Genomic DNA, 25,233 nt, shown 5'->3' on the forward strand with positions numbered 1-25,233 from the left:
TCTGCACTCAGATTTTATCTGGCTTTTGTTCTAGTTCCTCACTAGGAGGAACAAGAGGAACTAGAACAAAAAACAAGCTAGTTTGGATTAAGGCACAGCCCACTGCATGTACAGAAAGATTAAAAGATTCCCAGTTTTGTACATCTTAGCCAAAAAAACAAACAACCACCACTCCCTGCAGGAGCGATGGCTCTATTGAAGATGTGTTCCCAGCACCAATTCTGCAAACAAACTCTGTGGCAGTCAAATAACTCCTGCTAAAAGCAGTTGATGAGCTTAGGCTGTTGCTATCCCTTACATGCAGCAGCTCTGACGTGGGTGTGCAAAGTAAAGCTCTGCTTTCTACCAGCAAGGGGGACAGACTCCCATACTTCTGATGTGTAAAGACAATAATATCCTGCTCTGTCTCAACACCGAGTACAGCAGTGGCAACAGCACTTCTGAAGCCCACTCTCACTGTTTCTATGCTCTTCAGAGAGCCCCTCTTTAGATGCCTAGGTACACTAAAGCCCTGTGCCTGAAGCTTCATGTCAGTTCACAGTATTAATGAAGCCATTAGGGATTTTCATTTTAGAGAATGCTTTATGATTTTGATACCTGGTCAGCCTCTAATCAGGTAAATCTAATATGAGGAAAAATTTGAAAAGTTGTTCTCTCTCACTGTTCATTTTGTCTGCATGTAGTCATGCAGGGTAGTCTTATCTTTATTTAAATGCTAATAAAAAGAGACTGTTCCACATTATGAATATCTCCTCATTCTTCACGCACAGCCAACATTTTTATGTATTCATAGCCAACTTGAAGGCAAACATAAGGACCTGGCTACTAACATTTTTCATTAAGAGATGAGTGAGCATCCTTCTCCCCTTAGTATTAAGTTTTGCCATGATTTAAAGGACATTGAGTTAAGATGAGCCATTTGTCACTACTGTGTCACTACAGGAGAAAAACCTGCTTGTTACATTGAAATACCTAATGGCACTTTTCATTAATATTGAGTCCTTTGTACTCACTTCTCTCTGGTTCTGGCAGCAATTCCCTATGACCACTGCACAAGGTTTCATTATGATACTTATCCTTGAGAAGCACTTTCATTTGCCATAGAAATGACTGGAAAGATAACGTCGTTGTTCAGTAGTGGGCTCTTCTCTCCCAACCCCTTCCTACTCCTTTTATTTAATTTAAGGAAAACAATAAGAGAGACTTAATTCCACTTCTTTTCCTCTCTTTCAGATACAATGAAAATAAGACAAAAAACCTGTCAGGCCTGTCACTGAAATTTCAGTTTATTTATTATGGAATAATGTTGTTTTTCCAAGGAAGCATACTATTCAGCTTTTCCTGTCATCATTATATACTAAGAGGGAGGGGGGCTTACCAGATTTTGATCAATAAATTCTTTTGTGCCAATAAATGTGAAAATTTCAGGACAGCAATTTGTAAACAACCTACTGACTGACTTATTTTTCCCCTGTAAGAACCTCTGTGCACTACTGCCATTACTGCTCAGAGAATTTTGAGAAGAGATAATAAAGAATCCTGACAACCATTCGGACATCTCTTCTTCCCTCCCCCACCACCCCACATCTCTTTTCCTGTCTAAAAAAAGCATCCTCTTTCCTTTGGCTGTATTTTACATTCTTTCTGTTTACTTATCTGCCCCTTATTCTTCACCCCCGCCCCCACAAGAGCTTGGGGGCCTTCCTCCTTTCCTCATTGTGAATACCATTACCCTAGGGACATCAGGAAATTTTTCAGATGTAAACAAAAGCATAAATCCCTTTTCTTGTCTTTTCCTACTTTATTCTCTTCTCTAGTTCCCTTCCCCCCATTTCATGAGTACTTTTGTGTGTTTAGCCACCTGCAGAGATCGAGGGTGGAAGACATGAAATCAGAAGCAAACAAAACCTCTGCTTAATTCAGCTTAGTCATTAATAGCACCATTAGCTTATTGAACTCCAGGATATATCATGTCACAGTTCATGATTCAGGGTCTCTCAATTGCTCTTGCATTGTTTATATCCTGAGTCAGACTCTTTCAGATAATTTAGGCTTAATCATTCTTCTGCAACAACAGTCTTACGGGTACCATTTAATCAAATCTACCAGTTATGCTCTGAGACATCTTGAGGTTTCAGAGGAATCACCAGACACTGCCTTAGCATTTATTTACTCACAGGAGTAAAAATGCTCTTTGTGCTTCAGCTTAGTGAAAATGCTAAACGACAAGGAAGCTGTGTGAACCAAGGTATCTGTATCTGTTATGTCAGTGTGGGAACAGGGAGCTCGACCAGAGAGCAGAAATATGGGAACGAGGAAAGAACCCTGACCTCAAACAGCAGCCATGAACCAACCACTCTGAGTTAATGCACACATTTTCTTTGGCTTTCTTCTGTGACCAGACCAATGCAGACAGAAAACCAAGTAAATACTTATTAAAACTGTAAACAACAGAAAAAAAATCCTTTCTCCAATGTGTTGCTACAGCATCTGTCATCTGAATGCTTTTGAGAAGTGTTTTACAACATGGATGTGTTTATTCTTACGCTACCCCTTGCTCTTTAATTGAAAACCTCCACAGCTTGAACATGAGTTCATGTATGGTCTACAAGCTTACCTATTGCCACTTCAGTCTTGGAAAATTATTGAAGCAAAATACTGGGGAAATGGTCTAAGACTCTTTGCTGCAGGGAAGAGCTGTGCCCTTAACTTCAGCCTTCTTTTCAAAGAATTAAGAATACAAGGGGAGCTTCCAATCATTCTCTACAAATAGAGTTTTTGAGGCTTTTGTGTTGTTGTTTTGGTTTTTTTCTTTAAACATGCAGTCTTACTGTTGTTTTGTTGTAGGAAACATTACATTTAAGCACAGGTTGGCAAAGAAACCAGGCTCTAATGTGTTGTCTGCCAATTCAGACACACAGTCAACACAGATACACATGTATCCTCTACAGCCCAAAAGAATAACACTGGAGAAAATTTAATCTTCTGTTGTTATTTATGAAAGTGGCACTTAGGCATTTTTTTCCGCTTGTAATTGTATGGAGGAGTACCACATATGACCTGTCAAAACTAGGAAGTCTATTTAATTTAGATGAGAATTAATAGTTTCCCAAATCTAATTCATATCACTCACTTTTTAAAAAATTGCTCAAATTCAATTCCTCCATAGTCTCACCCAACTGACAACTTTTAGAGAAGTACTATTAAGCAAACAACATCCTTTTTTATACTCTCTACATACTACAGCAGGATGAGAAGCTTGTTCCCAAGAAAGAAATTTCTCAAGCTTTGAAGAACAAAATCTTCTAAATCACATAGAACCTACAGACAGCAAAGCAATTGAATTCACTAGTATTTCCAAATTTCTCTAAATCACAGTCTTTGGATTATAGATAGGGAAACCAACACAAAAATAATTGAGTTTCCCAATGTTCTTGCAGCAAAACAAAGAGCAGTATTAATACCTCAAAGATAGTAACTGTGTATCTGGAGCCTATAAACACCCTTTGCTAAAGGGTCTCCATGCTCCTGATTCATGGTGTTAGTAAGCATATGAAATAGTTTATGCAATGTGTTACCCTCTGAGAGACAACTCCCTTTTCACTTCTTAGAGGATCCTGTGGGTGACAGTTTCTTGCTCAATACTGTTGCCAGGTCCTTGGGAGCTTCTCAACAGCTGTCTGCCCTGGGACCTTTACTATCACCCTTTGAATTATAACATTCATCTGATTTGCTTTCAAACCATGTATGATAGGCATATGTATCTGTATCATCCACTTCCTCCTTTAATCCTGCACTAAGCCTCAGGTCTGTTTATCAACCACAGCATCCTGAGGTACCGGACTACATTCAGTGTTCTTTTCCACAGTCCATCAGAGATATGAATAGACAACTCCTTCCAAATATAAAGAACTAAAAGCATGCTGATAGCACAACTCTGTTCTCCAATGTTTGCTGCTTTTCACCTAGGCCATATTTGCCTAGAGTCTGTTAGGTTGTAGCTTCTGTTCAAAAGCTGCTGCATTTTCTTCTGTTCTCATACAGTCCCACCTTGCCAATGGACCTGATCAAAACAGCTGTCCACAATAGTAGCCAGGAGAAATTAAATAGGTGAGAATGCTACCTTTAAGCAGATTTTCTTCAGGCTGAATCTCTGATCCTTTGAAAAAGCAGAGGAAACTGCTAGGGAGGGCGTCTGCTTCATGTACTCTCTAGATGCCTTTGTTCTGCTGCTGTGCACTGAAAGATGTTCTTGGTTTCACGTTCTTTGTGTCCTGGAATGAATGAAAGCTAGCCTGCAATGCTTTTTATCACCCCTAATCTAATTTGCCTTATCCTCACTTTCACTTGCAGGTAGCTGACTATCACACACTAAGATGTTCCTGACATGAGCATCTCAACATTTTTCTGGCATTATTTCACTGCTTTTTTTAAAAACAACAACAACAACAAAAAAAAATCAAACCACTGTTTCTCTCTTCAGTAACTACACTAAGAGAGCAGCACTTCTCAAACAGTAATATGAGCACACCGTGGACCTCACAGATGTTTTCTAGAACAGGGTTCGCCACATTTGCTTCGACCATGTTTTTGCTGCTTGAAAAGAACAAGCTCACCATAATCTGAAGTGATGGAATGAAGTGGTTTTGAAATAATTGGTCTGGGTGGGGGGAAAAAAATGCCATTTAGGAAACAGACAAGACACTACTTGTTTACACATCTGTTTAGGAACAAGCTTGCACTTGCTCATTCACACCACCAACCTTGAACCTTTGCTTAGCAGTGAAGTTGAGCATAAGTAATTCAGCTACCATGTTACTCACCATGAAAACATTCATGGAAGTGCCTGCTGCTTTTGTTGGCCAACAGGGAACACTAGCAAGTAACCAGCACTTGCAATTTCTGGAAGTGGTGCCTTAAATTTCTGTTAATTTCATAGGGTTTCAAGCAATGCTGAAAATCTCATAACCATGAGTTGTGTATGTGTCTATTTAGTGATGTTTTATGGCAAGTATATATATAAATACTCCTTGGTTGTTTAATACTTTAAATTAATAAAATGCATATTTTTTTTCCAAGATTCTAGATGTTCTTGAAAACCTGTAATCTAGCTTTATAAAATGTAATAGTTTGAAAAATTAAGTTCATAGGTTCATTTGTCACAATGCCAGAAACAACTTGGCCCATTAAAATCATGCCCATACACATCAGAAACACTGTCAAAGACTAGAATGACTTGAGTGAGATGCTAAAACATTGCAAACAAAGTGAGAGTATGCTGTGCTCTGACTACCATTACAGAAATAAAACACTTCTTTCAGAAGGCAATGGCACTAACAATAAAAAGGCTGTGGAGAGGCATATCTGAGAAAACTTTATGAATAATAAGGATAGTAAAGTAAGGAATAAGTTGCTTAAACTGTTCTCAAATGCTACTTCTATAGTCAAATGCTTGTCAAGAATACTCAGATAAAGCTGAACCTGTTATGAACAAAACAAGATCCAACCATCTCCAGCCTTTCCTGGGTAAAGTTCCAGGGTAACCAACATGAGCTCCTTGCCAGTTTACTCTGCCTGCCTCATCACTCCTTATCCTCTGCTCCACCAGTCTCCTGTATGTGTGCCTTTTTTTGGTGTTCATGATTCCTCAGTCTCATGCCTAACCCTCAGGCCATGTCTCTCTCTCTCTCTCTCTCTGGCAGAGACACATAGTACCTGTAGGTACCTGCTCCCAGTATTGCCTTGAAACTGGGACTGCATTATGAGGGGAAAAAAAAATGTTAAGAGTTGATGCATGCTGAGGTCTCCTATCTTTGAGATACAGGGAGATACGCTGCTGCTTCCATGTGGTTTTCTTTCAGACTGTGTCCCTTTGTGACCTCCTGGTAGCACTGCCTTCCTCTGACAGTAGAGTAATGGATGCTCAGCCTAAGCTAAAATGGCTTTTACTTAGCTCTGTTGCATATCTTGACTTTAGCTGGTGTTCCTCAGCAGAAAAAACTGATGGACTAGGCAACCTCTTAATATCCCATTCAGCCATATTTCCATTATTCTCCTCTCCTAGCTAACAATAAGCTAGATTTATAAAAATTGAAAAAGAGACCAAATGGAAGGAAAAATCCCTAAAATAATTGCATGGAGGAATTAAAAACAAGAAAAGGAAGAAAATTTTCATTATAAAGAAACATAGTGGCCCAAACATTTAAGCATGCTTGTTGAAAATTTTCCTGGAATCCTGAATTTTCTCAGTGCTGAGTACTTTCACCTGCCAGTAGCCGTTACCTTGGTGCTTGCAAGTCCTGTCATTGAATTAACTGCTCTGAAAAACAAGACCTATTTCTTTTTTCCAGTGCCTGAAGTGACTGATGCGGATGCATGTGTTTAATTTTAGGCACACAGACTTGAAAAATACAAGTGATTAGTTCCAGGGTTAGTTTCAAGATAGATTTACTATAGCTAGACAAAAATCCACAATCCATCTGCCTTACAATTTAGTAGAAAAGTAGACAGGTAAGATAAAGCTGGTTTAGTGAACTACAGGAGAGCCTTCACCCTGCAAACCACCAGACTCTGGAACATCTCCCAGGTAACAGATATCTTGGCTTAAATAACATAATGCTACTCTGGTCTTTCATAGTAATATGAGGCACTTTTTATCATTTTAGTATCACTCATCTACTCTCACATGTGTATGAGAGCCTGGGCAGAATTAGAAGGAGCTGTGACCACTGGATTCCCCTTAAACAAAACTGTGGCTCCAGCTCCGTCTTTGATTGTTTAACAGGAAGGGGAATGGTTGCCGTTGCTTTGGACTATACACCAGGTCTGTGCTACTGGAAAACTCTCTCCTAAAAACTTTATTTCAGCCTTAGATTTAAGAGGTTCCTTTATGTTTTCTAGTTGTCAGTATCTGACACATGCAGACCTTCCTTCTAGAAACAGGCTTCAGGTGCTTTGAGATACAGATTAACTTGGCAAAGTTAACAAGTGTGGTGCATCTTTCATACTGCTGTGCTATATTAATAACCAATAACAATTTACATCCCTTCAGCAGGGAAAACTCTGACAGATCAAGTAACCCTGAAGCATTTGAGTGTGAAACCAACTGAACCTCTCCACGAAAGCAAGAATCCCTAGGGACTTCTCTGATTCATGAAAAAGTTACCTGTTAGAAATAGAAACCCACCTTTTTATTCAGATAAAACTTTACTTTGTACTGCATGTTGTCTGGCTCATGTGCTCAGGAAATGGAAGGTAAAGCCCTGGTGCATACGCCTGTGCTCCATAGGAGAATGTTCTGACTGAAGAATCTCCTCTTGGTGAGCTTCTGTCACTGACTCACTGATTCCAAAGTGCAAGGGGAAGCTCTGGATGCAGTCAAATGCCATCTAGGAAAGATTAGTAGTCTATTTTATGGTGCAATTTTTTCAGGAAAAAAAACAAACAAGGGACATGAACGAGAAAGCATCAATGGCACAGGGAAGAAGCACATTGAACTCTCTCAACCTTGCAGAGAACATTTTTTTAACCCTCTTGAGGGAATGGTTACTTTTCCCATCCCATTTAATAAAACTTATCACAGAGAACTAATTTCTGCTAGGTAAATAGCAACTGGTACATCAATTTCCTGCCAGCAGCTGCAGTTTCAACAGTTTCAGTCTTTCATTCAAATGTGTGAATGCTTTGCTTAAGCTGCACATTTCTCATTTAGTGTACCTTGAAAATACATGCTGTCACTCATTCTGTCTCTGAGAAGACTTTGGCTGTGCTGTGGCTTGCATAAAGCATCACTAGAGAGAATCATTCAAGTGGGTAAGAGGAGACATTAGAACACGCACAGATAGAGTTTGGGAAAATTAAAAAAAGCTTCTGCCTACAGTTCTGCGTAGCAAATGAAGCATCCAAGAGCAGAAGTTCTAAATCAGCTCACCAAATCCATCTGATTTCTCTCAAGGGTTAAAGGCCAACAACTCATGTTAAAAATAAATTATCACACAGACTCAAGGATCTTGAAAAGATAAAAGGTGTCTCTTAAAATAGTCCAAGCTGGAAGTCTTAAATGTAGCAATGAATGCATACAAATCTTCAGAAAATTCTACCTTGCAGGTCTGTTCCTGTAACCTTTCTTTTTGTCCCAAACTGCTCCATTATATTGACAGGAAGAAACTAGAATGCCATTTACTTAACCTAGCTAATATTTCTCATTTGTAATTCCTGGAATACCAGTTCTCTTCCCTCCAGCCTGGGAGCCATGTGAATTTGTGTGTTCTTACCACTGGCTGCTCTGGGGATTCCAGACCTTCCCCTGTACCATGCTGACATTTTGCAATCAGACTTTTTTGGAGCTCAAGAATAAGTTACAAGAGAGAATATCTCTTGGATAAAACTAGGGCTTTTCAAAAATTCCCAAATGAGGATTTGTATGGGTTAGCTGGGTTTTTTTCCCCACTAGATAATGCCTGCTCACAGATATTTAATCTTTTTACAGCAGTAGTCAAATTGGAAAAAATACACAGATTAGGCTGCAAGCCATTCTGTTTTCAAAAAAGTTGCTCAAAACAAAATAAAATTTAGAATTCAATTTACATTTGAGTTAAAATAGGCCTGTTTTTTCTACAATAACACTGTTTTAGGAAGGCATTTCACATGCTTTTCCCCCAAAGTCACCATTCTTATTTTTGATTTGAGACAAGACAGACTTTAAAGACACAAAAGTTCTTACAACATGAACTATCCAGTTTCTGCACTTTCAGAATACATCTATTTATTAAAAATATGTGGTGTTTGCCTGACCTTGTTCTTCTTTGACGTGTAATGTCTACATGTATATCTACGTTATGGCTGCAACATGATGCAAATCCTGGAAGCCAGGCACTTTGTTAACTTACCAGTATTGATAGCTTATCTGAAGTCATGGTTCATTAAGCATGGAGTTTGTGATCCTATGAAAGGGAGTAGCAGTTAAAAAGTGAGCATGTAATTAGACACATCACCATGACAAAACCCTTCAAGTACACATCCTTTTCCTTTTTTTCTTTCTAACATGTTAACTAACATCTAAGTGTTTTTCTAACATGTAGATTTATACTGTGTCTGATTTCAAGCAGTAGCCCAGCATTTACCTACCAGATGGCAGAGTTCCTGGGAAGAAAAAAGACTGAAGATCTGATAATCTGACCTCCCAGAAGCAGCATCACTTCATGTTTCAGCAAGAGCACTGCATGCAACAGAAGTGTGAGTAGAGCTCACATGGCAGCTATGGGTGCACTCCTCAAGGATGTCATCCGTGATGTTTCAGTTCCGGCTGAGTAAAGCAGGATGCTCCTTCCCAGCTACCTCACAATGTCTTTTCACACAATTAGCCATCCAGGGAGAAACCCTCCATATTGGACCAGATGGTTCCTTAATCAGTTGGTAACAAACTCAAAAATACAAGTCTTCCTAAAGCACTTGCACTGCTAGTATGAACCAGACAACCTAAATCTCATGTTTTGAGCAAAGCAGTCATGGAAAGAGATGTGCAGCTCAGAAAACAAATGAAAACACAGCCAAATCAATAGTTTTGCTTAGGAGAAATTACACTTAGTAAGAAATCAGAATTATTTCTGGGTCTGATTTTGTCCTTACAAGAGATTTAAGAGAACATGTGGTTAGTGCTTCAGTTAGGTTCACTTTCCCTGCTAGTACCTACCCAGAAAGAGGTTTTCACAGACTAACAGAAAAGGAAAACGTTTTTACAGATCCAAAGGTTCTTCCCACTAACAACATTAATGCCATGTTCGCTATTAGATCAGATGCGTATGAGATGAGGGGAAATGGAAAGTTAAGCATTCAAAATTCTGTCACTAGTAGGTAGAAATACATTTTTTAAAATGTATTTGGGCATGCTGGACAGAAATACTTGCCAGCTAGTTACTAAACTTCTACAGACACCTAATTTTTGCGAATTAAATTAGTAATTTAGAAGTACCATGGATTAAAAATACCCTTCTGCAAAGATCAATTGCTTAGCCCCATTGCTTAGTCTTTCCAGTCAAATGTTAAGTGCTGCTAACAGCACACTAAACCATAAAAGACCCTAATATGTTCTAACATGTGCATCAGCAAACATCTACACAGGGAAATCAAAAACCCATAAGGCCAAACTAAAAAGGGAAAATATTTCTACAGATTCAAAGATTCTCTCTACTAACAACATTAATATCAAGTTCAATATCATTGCTAAGGCACACATATTTTCTGTCCTGTCTGTGGAGTTTCATTTGTGCATGTCAATAGGAAAGGCCTTAGGAAAAAGTAAAATGCTTTTTTCTTTCCTAACGAATGATGTTTGCTACTTGTGCAATGGGAGATGGGTATTGCAGCACCATGTTACTCTTGGACAGTGGCATTAAGCTCTCTGGAAGGAAATCCTGGGATGACTGCAACAATTGTGCCAGGAACAGCTTCCATCACAAGACATGCATATTGGTACTCAGCTGGAGAAGCAGAAAGGAGATACTGATGCTTACCAAATTCACACTGGCACATTTTTTCCAGTGAAGCTGTGTATTACTAGCGGGTGTCGCAGGACACAGTGAGGAATTTATCTTCAATAAAATTTGTTTTAACAGCAACAATTTGGTGTACAGGTGCCCAAGCAACCCCAATAATTAACTGAAAAATCAGATTCACCTTTTTAATGACCAAAATTAAAAACCCTGAAAAACTTAATTTTCTCATAATATTCTTCATTTGTATGAAACAAAGAACTTCTGAATGTGCAAATGTGTGAAAAGGGGAAAGGGTTTTAATTTTCCAAAATTCCATTGAGAATGGTGCTACAAAAGCATGTAAAGAGCTCTAAAAAACTGGACTGAACCACTCTGAAGAAGAATAAAATGTGGGTATGAGTCTGACAACAAATTTTGGCAGCTGTCACAAACCTAGGTGAAGCCCTCATACTGCCTTCGTAGCTGACATGGCTAAATACATCTTGCTGCATGTAACATAACCAAATCATAAAACAAAAAGTTATATTGTCAGCAAAGAATTCTTTTCCTCTAAAATGACATGCCATCATCAGCATCCATGCTGCTAGCTCTGAATGATGTGCTACCTACTGTTCTAGCTACTAAGCAGAGAGAAAAATGGGAGAGAGAAAAGCTTCCCTACAGTTCTGCTCTGGCACATCGAAGGCAAACATTTTCAGACATGAAAATTGACTCAGGCCTTTCAGTCTTCAGTTTTAACCACAGTATCTGGAAGCCCTTTGGGCTGATCTAGAGGTTGAGGTGGTCATGTCTGCTGGAGATGGTTGCATTAGTCTCTTCAGAATTAAGAATGACTCCTTCCACATCAAGCTTTGTGTCTTGCCAAAGAGCACTGTTGGCAAGAGCAAAGGACTGATTCAAAACCTAGGGGCCTTAAATAAAGTTACAAAATAAAACAAACTTAAATACATACCAAAAACTCATCTGCTCAGGGCACTTAAATAAATTATTCTCTGATGCTACAACACTAAGTTGGAGTGTCAGACTAAACTGATTGTTACAGACCTTTAATTCTCAAACACAGCTGTACTTAGATAAAATAGATCTAACAAAATGAAACAAAATGGAAATTCAGAGTATGCTTAAAAGTAAAGCCAACCCATGTTCTTACAGTTCTTAGAATCATGGTGTTTTGATTTCTTTTTCCACCTACCTTTCTACTAAATCACTTAATGGAAAAATAAAATTTTCTTTATCTCATTTCTTTCTCTGTGACACACCCAGTCATGGCTTGCTGTCATCAGTAAAAAGTTCACGGGCCAGTGGTACCGTTTACTTAATAGGGGAAATAAATACCTGTCATCTGCAAAAGAGTCTCATTCTAGCTTCAAGCCATAAAAAAAACATGCCATTTCTGCACTCTTTCCTCCAAACATAACATTGCCTTTCATATCATCCAGTCATGTGGTTGTCAAGCACAGAAGTCCTTTTCACTCTTCTGTCTTCTCCTACTGTTCACAAAAAGCCAAATATCTTTGCAATGAAAGATCTCACATTTAGTTGTATCCTGAGAGAGCTCTCTAATCTCTCACCAGCATCCTGGATTCAGGATGTCAGTTCTCACTGAACCATGACGGCATCTTAACAGCAAACTAGTTTCTTCAAAATACTGTTTGCATATAAAACTTCCCCAAAAATCAATGGATGGCTTTTCCTCAACAATATATTTCTCTCTTAGGATGCAGTAAGTACTGTCCTGTTCCTGTCTATCTATATAAAAAGTTTTATATACAGTTCAGGCACAATAAATAGAAAAAGTAAGGCAAACTAGTCTCTTCTTCCAATTACCTAATCAAATTATCTTCTTTCTTTACTGGTTATGGTAGAGAGAATCACCTCTGATTCTGAAACCAAAGAATACAGCCAATTGCACAGGGCAACTGTGGGAGACTAGGTAAGAAGGAGCCTCTATTCCCAAGAGACAATTTTTTAGCTCTGTCTATAAAAAAATGAGGTTATAAATAAACTATATAAAACTATATAAACTATATAAAAAAAAAAACCAAAAAAAAACCCTGGAAATTTAAATTATATTTAATTATATAAATTAAATATAATTATATTTGAATAAATATTTTGCTTCTCCTTTGGCAAAAGGTCTCTCAAGAAAAAAAAAGAACATCCATAGAGACAAAGCAGTAGCTTGTGCTGCAGGTCACATTCTGAATTTCTTAGTTTTCAGGCCTCTCTGAAAGATTGCTTTCTCTTTGCCAGCCAGGCCTTTGATATGCTTATCATGCATTTAAAGCTATTTATGGATGGATATATAATCCTGTCTAAACCGATTAGAAAAAATTAAATCAATCCACCAGCATCTACTATATTAAATCATGTACTCATTAGGAAACATTTCTGGAACACCAAACCCACCCATTAACAATTTTAGTTGGGGAGAAAAGGCTGGGGTAGAATCCCAGACAAGTTCTCTTTCTCTCATCTCTCTGAGTGAATTTAACAAGCAACTGTTTTCCAGCAGTTGACCGTGAAATGGATCATGTTTTATTTATTCTGCACAAATGGCAAATCACAGCAAAGTGTAGCCTTGGGATTAATCAGTGGGCTTTTATCACTGGGGCACCGGTTGGACTTTGGTTCCTCTCAGAGTGCCTACAAATCACTCTGATTAGATGCCTGTCTGAAACACACATCGTTTGACTTTGCTAGCTTCGGGCATAATAACTGGAAGACTGTATAAAGGGGATGAGCTTCTACAGGGTGGGTCACTAAGGCTTGATATAAAGGCTGAAAATTAGTGTGTCTGAGAGAAGACTAATGAATAACAGCCAGCAATGCTGTGGAAGTCTAATCAAGAAAAAAAAGCCCAAAGCCCTGAAACACTGAGCTGTCCCAGTTCCTGGATAAAGGCCTAGCACTTTTACAGCTGAGTGCTGGTGGTAGGGCTGGGGGTCACACAAGTTGCAGCTTTCCCATCTCCACTCGGCAGAAGAAAAAAAACTACTATGAAGATGAATCAAAATTCAACACAAGCGTTACTGGAAAGTTGATATTGGTTAAGATAATTTGTAATTCATAATGACACCAGCTCACTTCTGTATGGCAGGCTGGAGCACCTGGCCTAATGAATCCACCCTGGAGATGTCCAAGCTTGCAGGCACTCAAGACCTTGCAGCTTCAATCATATGTCAGTGACTTGGTCTTTCTGGGAATGTAGGCAGAAGAGGACTTTAGCATTTAGCAATCCTGAAAAGAATATGTGTATTTTCTGGGCCTATTAAAATATGCCCAAATTTGGCTCAATTCAAACAAATGAAACATCCTGTTTCAGAGACACTGAAGTTCTTAACAAGGAATTTAGGTTTTTCTACAGTCCATTTCCATTGTCTATTTCCCTCTCCACTGATGATAACATGGGAGGTTCAAATCTCAGTTGCTTGATTTTCCAGTTGCCAAATCCAGAAGCTTCTCCACACTACCTGCAGAATTGATGTCCCTGCTGCTGTGCAGCTCTCCGTTATGACTCTTCACAGAGTAATGATTTACTGCTGCTACTGTCAGCAAAAGCAATACCAGTTGCAATCTGATAGTAACTGCATCAACACAAAATAACAAAGGTTGTAAATCTAGCCCTGAAGCTTTGGATTCAAATCCTACATAGCATGCCATGTGTCAAAATGGTTTATTGAAATAGTATGTACTTAATTATCTGAAATGTGCTTCATTTGATTGCTACATGATACACAAATTTTCGGAGTCCATTTCTGGCATTTGGGTTTCCTGACTTGGCTGCATATATTTTTCCTGCTTACACATACAGATCCTACACTGGCTATGAATTAAAAAAAAAAATACCTTGGGCTCAATCAGGATAGGAGGTATATATTAATGTAAACAATTTTTATTTGGAAAAGTAAGTATTACAGCAATATTACTTATTACCTCCTGCATGAACACGATAGATGTGCTTTCTCTTCCCTCTGCATATTACTCATTTGATTCCGTTAGCCTCTTGTCAATACCCATATTCACAGCAGCTGCTTCTGTTCACTGAGCAGAAAGGAAAAGTATTTTTCTTTGAGGATGATGTGAACACTGTTCAATGAATCATTCAGCAAGTACTACTGCAGTTCAGTCATCTTACAGGCCATATTAGACTCGGGACCCTTGAATCTATAGCCAAAATAAGCCTTAGTATAGAATGTCTTCTGTAGTTAAGATAAGCAGTAGCTCGCAAAGTATTAAGGGAAAATCCTATACTCTGATCTGAGGTATATTATAATAGGATCTACTTAATATTCAATGGAGTGCTTTCAACACACTTTCATTTTAAATACAATTAATGTATTGCAATCTCATATTTATCTCTCTGGATAGCCTGAGAATATTTCCTCCATTGTACTGCAAGTGGAAAAGAATCCTTCGGTGTCCTGACACATTCCTTTGGAGATTTTCAGTGCTTTGAATCAAAGCACCAAAACAAGAGTTTATTGTAGCAACCCAGAGGGAAGCATCATCTCCAATATCCTGATTCTCTGCAGCTGCTCATTCAGAATGGATGTGAGCTGGTTATTAACACTAACAAATGGGGACTTCCTTTGGAAGAAAGACTACACTGAATATTTTGTGTCCACACTGAATATTCTTTGCATGTAGAAGGTATCCATAAAAATTCGTGAGAATTTATATCCAGATGCATACCTATTATATTCTCAAATTTTATATGTATGAAGCTTTTATTACAGGAAAAAAAAAGTATGCAAGGTGAAAAAGGCCATCAAGTTGAAGAGTCAAGGGTTCAGAACAGGCAGTAACAGAAGCCTTACTTCAATTCCACTGTACATAGAGGTTATGATATTGTTATCAATGATATGCATAGAATTTTTCAATTGGACTCCTGTGTTATTTGCACTCAGGATAGATAGAGCTCAAGGAGTGAGCTGTTATAACCCCTTGGTTACTTTTACCCTAATTTTGACCCTTGACCTTACTACTTACACAACAGTCTTTCCTATGCTGTCTATAGAGTTCCTGATTTTCTCCTGGTTTTTTCTACAGTATTCTCCCCCAAACACCTCAACCACTCCAGTCCATTTTGTTACTGTCCCCTTTTTTCAGACAAAGCAATCAAGGTATAGCAGAAGTGAAAACTGCAAGAATTTATAACTTAAATTGATAACAAACTTTTATTTATCTGTTATATAGCCTTTTAAAGAACTTTGTATTTCAAAGCAGAACTCCAATAAGACATCAGCTGTGGTTGTGAGAGCTCAGCACTTTTATAGCACTGAGCTAGGTTTGTAGAAAGATCTATAATAAGTGACACTTATAAAAATTTAAGAAACTTCCCCAAATTATTTTGTGGCAGATGCAGGAAAAGACTACAAGGGATAAGAATGGCATTTATTTGCTTTTTCCATGACATCATTCTCCTAATGAACCCTTCATTCTTTCACCACACACACCTCATTTTGCAACAGTGAATGATACCATTTTTATTCTACGTATTTAATGAGGCTGAAGCATTTTGGAGGAAAGAAGTGTGCAATAAAATAGTGCATTATGGTGTTTATGCACATGAATATCAATTTAAGATTGCAGAGAATACTGACTGTAGTATTTCTTAACTTTTGGCTTCCTAAGTTTTACAACATTACCATTGGTTTAATGTATGAAATCACAGTAAAAGTGCCTAAGCTATTAATATAAATTTCTTTATACAGAGCAATACTTAATAGTGAGAGCTCTAGATATAGTTAGTACAAGCTTCTGCTGCTTGAATTAATGATGCCACAGAGGTAGCAGGCCATTATTTCTCAGGCGACCAAGTAGTAAGTGTGTTTAGAAGACAGACATTTAAAGTAGATTTCATAACCATTTACTAGTACTAGAGGATGCTAAAATTAAAAACTCCAGCATTTTTCAAATGTCTCAGGTTTCAGAAGGAATATGCTCTAATTTATTGCTTCCTTCTGTACTTTTTAATCTTCTTTTCACACTTGGCATGATGCATGATATGTACAAGGGGAAATTGCAGGAGAGGTTCTGATCAATCAGTGTAATCCTGGGACTGCACATATTCAGGGACATTGGGGCAGACTGAATGCATGCTAATTGCAGCTTGAGTAGTGCATCTTTCACAAAATTAAAAATATTAGATCTTTCTACAGAGAACAGAATCACAGATTTTTCCAGCAGTATTACCTGTAAATAATCAAACATTCTACTTAATCTACAAAAATTAAGAAATCCAATGCAGGAAAACAGAGAGGCATATCTTCATGAATCCCCACTTAGTTATTTTGGGATTTCAACAGAGATGACATGAGGTACCTTTGCTCTTCATCCAAGTGATTTAATTCCATTTCCAAAGTAGCACTACATCTTAGATCTTGGAAGAAAACCTAGACAGCAATAACAAAGCACCTTGCAGAAGAATTCCTTTGAGAGAGAGAGAGAACAGGAGAAAGAAAGCAAAAGGGAGAAAGGCTTGTCCATACTTCTGATAAAACATATCAGAATTAATTCAAAATTTCTTCAGGTTATTCATTGGTGTTCAGGATAGATTTATCAAGAGTACAGGCATTCTTAACTCTTGAAAAAAAATGACTTTTCAGGTACGTATCTATGCTGAATGAAGAATATGGATGGTGCCATATTTTAACTCTGGTGCTCAGAAAAACAGATTATCACAACTTAACCGAAATCAGAACAAGCAGGATATATGATGGATTTTTAGAACATAATTCAAATGCTTCTGTTCTGGAAAGCATAGAACTTCATGCAATGAGACGCATGTGCTTTCTAATAAAACCATACATCTCACACAGAAAACAATCTACCTCTACTGCCACGTACATAAAACATCCATCTTAACAGCTGGAGAATGCTGCCAGGCAGTGACGTGGGCCATAAGGAGCTTAGCAGTTGCATTCCTTTCCTGCCTCTCCCCTGCAAATACTCTTGGACCCAGATAAGCAAAGGAAAACAGGCAGATCGTAAGACAAGCCATGAGGCAGTAAGTTATTTCTGATGTAAAAGTATGTCTTTAACAAATGGAAACTAGTGGTGTGATACTCGATACAGCTTTATTTTCCTTTTTAAGTTATGGAAGCATCCAAAATAGGATTACAAAAAAAAAAATCACAAGAATGTGATACTAGCCCTCATCCCAAATAACAGCAGTGGGGAAATTGCCCATTCCACTCAAAGGCACTGAGATACTCTGCCTTGCATTACTATGTTCCCTGAAACCTGTAGTCTGCAGATGTGTTTTAGATGGGGACACAATCCCAAACTCAGCAGGGGCACTGTCTCTTGCAGAGACAAAATACAGCCCACCAGGTCCTCTACTAAGGCAAAAGCTTCCTGCTTACTTAAAGTTATCTGGCTGCTCTGTGCAGGGGCTATTCCTACTCCATACCAGTTTGCTTTTAGCACCCTAAGGAACTGGCTGAAGCAGGAAAGGCTGCCCTGCTTGGAGCAGCTGATCAGTACAAGCTGCTCCTGCCCCAGCAGTAGCAGCTCCTGTAGGTACTTGCAGAGCCACCACCTGCCAGGGGACAGGGGTAGAATAAGGCTTTTCAGTATAGAAGAATGGTGGCCTGGTGTAGAGCCTCCAATGTCCCATTTCAAATGCTACTTACAGCCAAGTTCAGCTGGCCCTGAATCTCCCTCTCTCTCCAGATGGTGATTATTGCCCACATGTTGGCCTCGAGCCATAAGGCAGCACGATCAAGGAAGGCCTGTAGCGAGATGTTCGCAGTTGAAAAGAAGCAGAGCCAATCATTGCAGAAGGAGCAGACAGCTGAGAGAACAGCATGAAGCTGTGCTCCATGGTCTGAGCAGTGCTGCCTGTACAATTAAGCGGCTTCCAACAAACCTGACCTCTGTTCAACCGACCGCAGAAAGCAGACAAAAAGTATCCTCCCCAGGAATAACTGCTCTGTTCTGCAACCACAAAGCAGAAATTGGCTCTACCTTAGGGGTTGTTCCACCACTGAAACCTGTTCACCTTTATAAAGCACAGCAGAAGACTTCACAGTAGTTTTTACTCAAAATCTAACCCAACTGGAAACTTGCTTATTAATAGAATGACCCTCCATGGATAGCTATAATGTGTAAAAAGAACTAATTGTGGTCAGACATTGGACTGGCATGGACAAGGCTAAGGAGTAAGTGAAGCACTGTCACCGTGGCTGATGTCCATATCACAGGAAAGGCAGGCAGAGATGCAGGTTTAAACACACAAGTTTGTAATTACTCTGATCACAGCCCAGAGGACTTCATCCATCTCCCACAAATACCATTTCCACTTCAACGTTTACCATTGTTCAGCTGGCATACCACTGACATCATGATACTGTTCAAGACATTTCTTATAAATCCATTTAATTTTAAATTAAGTGCAGTGCAAAAACTTGAATTTGACCTATGACTGAATATGTGGGGCATTAAGAAGGAAATTAGTCCAGACTGGTTTTTTTTAAAAGTTTGCATCATAGAAAAAGTGCACAGCATTTTGCACTTACAGCCAAGCGCTGATCTCAAGTACTATGGATAACTTGCAGTGCCTGATGGTTGTTCTGGATATAAAAAGAAGTTATATTTTGTCCATCATTGTCATTTTAGTCTATATTGCATCAAAGATGTTGCTCATGGCATGGCAAAGAACCAGGAGAGAAGAGAGATGATGGTGGTGGCTGTGAAGGCTGACGGCAGGTGACAGCTAAGAGAACAGAGCTATGTTACCCTACCGAGACATTAAATGTTACAAGACATGAAGGTCCACCCAAATAAAAAGAAAAAGGAAACAAAAAAAAAACCAAAAACCCAAAGCATGAAAACTTAAAGAGAGAAAAAAAGAAAAGTGTAATGAATCAAAAAGGCACTAAGAATGGCCCAAAATAAATTCTAGCGAAACAAAAGTGGTTTAATTTCCTATTTGAATTCCTAAATCAGGACTAATTTTGAGTACTGATGAAGTGAGTACATTAATACTGTATGCACTCCATGCCTTTGATTATCAGGACATTTTTAATTATACACAAAATTTTAGAGCATCATCTGCCTCTGTTTAAGCAATTAGGACTGGATTCCCATCCGTGTTCAAAGTTCGTTCAGGTCTGACTGTTACACAGGGGGAAAAAAAATGAAACTTCCTAATATCTGTACTTCCTATACTATACTACTTATGCCCTTTCCTCAGGAAACAAGACAGAGAGCTGCTGATAAGCCCTGCCTTCCAATGTCAGGTATATCTGAAGTTGTCTGGTGTTCTATTTAAGGACTCCATCAGCTAACAGCCCCACGCCACCTGCCATCAATCACCAGAAAACAGTTTACAGAGCAAGGATGGCTTAGACATTTTAAAAGTGACTAGAATATTTTCCAGCCTTTAATGTCTTTTATGCCACAATTTATTCTAAGATTCTTGCTGTATTTTGTATCTAAAAAAAGACAAGCACCTCCAATAAAGTTCACTTACTCTAGGAAGACCCTGGTGGGGCTATAAACTTGGTGACCACTGAATACACACCTCCTTACCCAGTGCATTATGTTCAGTATGTGAAGCAGTATGATTCAACAGAAGCTTTTCTCACTGCAAGATGCAGTATCTGTTTCTATGGATTCAGATCCCAGTGTGTGCAGACTTCATTTCAAAATACAGTTTGTGCTTTTCTGAATAAACAGGTTTGAATTAAGTCCGTAACTCAGCCTTTATAAATTGAACTATAGCACATAATAGGATTATTTACTGCTTTTATAAAGTGACAAGTGTCTGCTACACAATATTTGGGGAATTATACAGTTTGAATGCCTTCGGTTAAAAGCCAGCCTCCAGCCTCCATATTTTTATAAGATCAAAGCTAATATTTCTCTGTTTATCCCCCATTCAGAAAGATGATGTCAAATCTCAGCCAGAGTGGTTTTTTTGCATTCAGACTTTAACAGCCACTGATTATCGCCTATCACAGATAAAACTGCTGGAAGCTGTTTGGAAAAATCCTCATGTAGTTTGCATTCCCTGTGCCTTCTTCAAAATGCCATGAAGGATGCCAGAAGGCATCCCAACCCAAAAGGAAGCTCAGGCCAAGGCTGCCCCACAACCTTCAATTCTTATGGCTGTGTTGGAGACCCCCTCAACAATTCATACATCATAACTTTGTACTTGTTTCTGCAAGGATTCTCTGCAAGTACAAATCAAAGGTGTGAAGCAGGTTAAGTGTGATCCCATATTTGCCTCTAAACTACTACCCTTTGCTCTCCCATAGATGCTAGAAACACAGTTGGGTGGACTAACAAAGGATGGGGAGGAGGGCAGGTGATGGAAGGAAATACCTTTTTATCTCCATACTCCATGCAGAATAGGCTCATCTTTTTTCCTTGTACGAGTCTAACGAGAGGCAGTAGAGTTCAGTATCAGGTAAATTTTAGCCAAACAAATCTCCCATAAGGGTGGAAATGATCCCTTAGCCTGCTGAGACTAGAATTTCACAATCATGGGCAATAGATATCTTATTCACAACATCTGTTCCAGACAACACCATAAATAATGTATTTCACACACACAAAAACACCCCCACAGAAATTTAATGTGCGAAAGGAACAGTGTAGAAGAGACTAAGGTCCATGAAATGGCACTGGATTATTTAGATAACACTTAGAGTAAATCTGAAAAAGCTCATGACTTATATTATAGAGCTCTGCAAAAACCAAACCAAACAGCTAAAAACCCAAACAACAAAAAAAAAAAAAATCCACAAAAATCAAACAACAAACAGCTGTACCATTTTCAGAGCAAACTTCTTCCCAAGCCCAAATAAGAGAATGACAGTCTAAACAAAAACACACCAATCAGGTAATAATTCAGTGTCACAAGGAGCAGCCATATACCCTGACTTCAGCTCCTCTCTAGATGAAACCATTCTGATTGACTCAGGAGACAACAGAAGGCAAACAAGCCTCAAAGCAGGCACTCACTGCAACAGCCCTGTGCCTCACTGGGAAAGAGGCAAGAGAAATCACTCCTGACCCACAGAAGAACATCAAGAACCCCTGATCCCCTGATGCACAGGGATAAAAAAACATAAATCATCAAAATTATTCCAGTTATTCATGTTCCTTTCAAGGAAGATAACCCTTCAGTCCAGGAAGATAACCTCTCTTTTCCAAGGGAAAACAAACAAAGTCAGATAAGCAGGGACCCACAGCAAATTTCTTGTGTCAGAAATGTTCTCTTCTGGTTACATGACTGTATTTCCATAATATGATCAAGACTCATTTAAAATATTTGCCTTCACAGTACTCGGTGGAAGTGTTGATTTGCTGGAGAATGGATCTGGAAAGACTGGATCCATGTCCCAAGGCCAATTGCATGAGGTTCCACAAGGTAAAGTGCCAGATCCTGCCCTTGGGTTACAACAACCCCAAGCACCCTGGTTTTTATCAGGAACAGCGTGGCCAGCAGGACCAGGGCAATGATTTTCCCTCTGCGCTCAGCACTGGTAAGGCTGAGCATCTCATATCCTGTCTTCAGTTCTGGGCCCCTCACTACTGAAAGGACTTTGAGGTGCTTGGAACATGTCCAGAGAAGGACAATGGAGCTGGTGAAGGGTCTGGAGCACAAGTCTTGTGAGAAGCAGCTGGGGAATCTGGGGTGTGTTTAGCCTGGAGAAGAGGAGGCTCAGGAGTGACCTTACTGCTCTCCACAACCACCTGAAAGAAAGCTGTAGCCAGGTCAGGATCCACTTCTTCTCCCAGGTAACCAGAGACAGGATGAGAGGAAATGGCCTCAAGCTACACCAGGAAGAATGTTGGATATTAGGAAGAATTCCTTCACTGAAAGGGTGGTCAGGCTTTGAAACAGACTGCCCAGGGAAGCAGTGGAATCACCATGACTGCAAGTGTTATAAAAGGTTTGTGGATGGGCACTACTATATGAGGAACGGCGAGAAGTACGACACTAACTCTCTTAGCTGCATTGTCCAAGAGAGCAAAGTTTATTATTCTTGATCCTCTTTTATACACACATTTGAGAAGGTCCAAGAGGTAAAACTCTCATTGGTCATTAAAGCAACACATCTACCATCATTGGTTAAGTGGAACATCACTCCTTGACTGTTTCCCAAACACCACCTGCAAAGATTGTTGTCCTTTACCAAGGACTGTTTGGATTCTTTCTCATGCTTTCTCAGGCCAGAGTAAGAGGCCAGTGTGAGTTAGTTTCACACAGGCTCTGTTCCCTGCTTGGTTTTTGCATTTAGCATCCACGCTTGGGGACACAGTTTGTTGGTGAACACAGTGATGCCAGGTTAATGGTTGGACTTGATGATCTTAGAGGTCTTTTCCAAACTTAAGAATTCTATTATTCAGAAGGCCAGGACTCAAGTGTCTCCAAATTCTGTTTTTTCAATAGTTTTCAGGATTTTGTCCAGAATCATTATAATTATTTTTACCATGCACTAGCAAATATTTTATCAAATGTCTTGGAACTTGAAACCTGTCTCAGTTCCATTAAGAAAGGTGCGAGGAAACAACAAAAAGGACTACTGAAAGTTAGAGAAAATTAATTCCTTCCTAGAGCTCTGGTGGTAAAATAACCCTGAGATTACCAAGTTATTGATGAAACTGTCATTACATCTCCCTACACACATAAAATATTCTCTGTAAAAAACCCCCAAGTTTCTAAAAATTGGTTACGTACTTGTAGACAGAACAAAAAGTATAAATGTCACTTCATATAGTCATTTTAGCACAGAATATGGTGTATTGATTTTAATGTCTTGAAATATGCAAAGCAAATGGGTTTTTTCCTAACTATACATCACAGACATGTAAGATACTTAACAGTTGTACAAATCAATGAAATGTCAACTAAGATCTGATCTGTGTGCAGTAAAGTTTGTGACAAATATTAAAATAATGGTACTCCTGTCTTTATATGTTGCATTAGGCAGATATGCAGAATATCTGTTTTGGTATAATTTAATGTACAGCATCAAAATGTGAAAAATTAACCACAGTAATGCTGCTGCTGAAAAGATGAGCCTTTACTTTCCCTGCCTGCTTGATCCCCCTGCCTCCTTACTGGCAGCAGTTTGTTTATTCGGGCATGCCATCATCTAGATTGAAAAACAGAACTGACAAAAAAAGTGCAGTTCTGAAGGGGTGGGGAAGGGGGGAAATAAAATAAATGCAACCCTGATCAGTCAAAAATCCATTAGGTTTTGATGAAATGAGCTCCCTGACCCGAGGTGCTATTACCAGGACTGGCAGGGAAGAAAAAGATCACCATCTCCCAGTACCTGTGTGAACCTGGAATATCTTAAACAGATCATAGAAGTCACACTTACTGTGGTGTGTGGAATGAAAATGTTTATTGGTTGTAAGATGGACAATTTATAACATTGTTACAGAACCTAAGTCCCCCACCAATTTATTCAGCCAAGAGTATGTAACGTGTTTGATGAACCTCATACAAGGAAAAAGAAAAAGCTATATTAGCAACAGGGTGTTGCATTATTTAAGTTCCTTTCTTCACTAATATCAGGGTCAGCAACTTAAGAAAAAATGCTACATTCATCACTTAGGGTAGTAGAAGCTGCATTTAGTCTTATTTTCAGATTATTATAGTAAAGTATTAAGAAAACAAAAAAGATCCTCTGTGAAATCACGTCCATTAATCCAATCTCTTGTAAAATGTTCTCTATGTTCTGCACTTGCATATCTTGTTCTTGCTAAAAGCATGGTAGCTGAGAATACAGAATAGTCAGCATTAAACAACTAGGTACTTTTAAATGTTAACTGTACATGGTAGCATAAAATTACAGATGGTCAAAGATCCTGTGTTTTGGCCAGAAGGAAGGAAAATTATACAAATGTTAAAAAGATTTTTTTTTAAGGTCATACTTGTAAAATTATCCAAGTGCATAGAAAATGCAGATAATATTCTTACCTAATGCCCCATTCCCTCATCTCCCTGCTACTTCAGTTGTGTAGATCTTGGCCAAATTTTCAACCTAACTATTTGCGAAGCTCTTTTCTCTCCTCATATTGCTTTTTAAAGGAAGCAAAACAGACTTAAATTAACCTCTGTTGCAACAGCAGCTGAGTCAGTCAAATGACACCATGGATTAATTTGCTTGTGTCTAACCATGAACAGAGATCTTTGGTCTGCTCAGATAAACTTTTGCAGAGTTGTTTTGTGTTTGGGATTTTAAGGTGAAACAGCACGTGCATTTAGGTGTCAAGGTCCACAGGCAGCTGGAACCATCTAAGTGTAAGGTAGATTTAATTGGTTTAAGGGTAGGACACTCCTTGTCTTCACATGCAGAACTCCCTTGGCTACAGAAATCAGAGCTCATTCACCAAGGGGGAACACAAGACTTTCCCTTTGTAAACTCTACTGCTGTGATAGTGTATCATGGGTTGGCATCAACTCCCCTGAGGCAAACAATCAGAAATATTTCAGAACCTCAAATAATTAAGCCAACAAGAAGCAAGCAATGATCCAAATATGCCAACTGTGAAAATACAAGGGACAGGTGGAGATCAGAGCTTTTCAGGTGGGGATCTGTCTATAGAAAAATTAGGAAGACCTGGAATTCAAAAACATGGAACCAGAATCTAGAGAGGAAGGATAAAGAAATAAAAAGTGGATATAATATGCACAAGATTTATTTCTGTTTGTTTGAAACACAGATTTTAACTTGTAAATTGAATTGTCATGCAAGAAACAGCATTC

At 38.8% G+C, this 25,233-nt stretch overlaps 1 long non-coding RNA gene across 18 annotated transcripts in view; it reads right to left on the minus strand.

The window, feature by feature from the left end:
- LOC111927824 (uncharacterized) overlaps positions 1-25,233 on the minus strand; it is a 201,906-nt gene that overhangs the window by 76,642 nt on the left and 100,031 nt on the right. For 2 of the 18 annotated variants that reach the window (XR_015287550.1, XR_015287541.1), the window contains one exon: positions 15,647-16,891. The exons of 15 other annotated variants lie outside the window; for them this stretch is intronic. This is a non-coding gene — a long non-coding RNA (uncharacterized LOC111927824). Of the gene's footprint in view, positions 1-15,646; positions 16,892-18,133; positions 18,233-25,233 lie in introns of those variants that run through there. One more of the 18 variants, XR_015287534.1, reaches the window with a different exon arrangement.

This window comes from Cyanistes caeruleus, chromosome 5 (genome assembly GCF_971803275.1).
Source record: "Cyanistes caeruleus chromosome 5, bCyaCae1.hap1.1, whole genome shotgun sequence".
NCBI lineage: Eukaryota > Metazoa > Chordata > Aves > Passeriformes > Paridae > Cyanistes > Cyanistes caeruleus.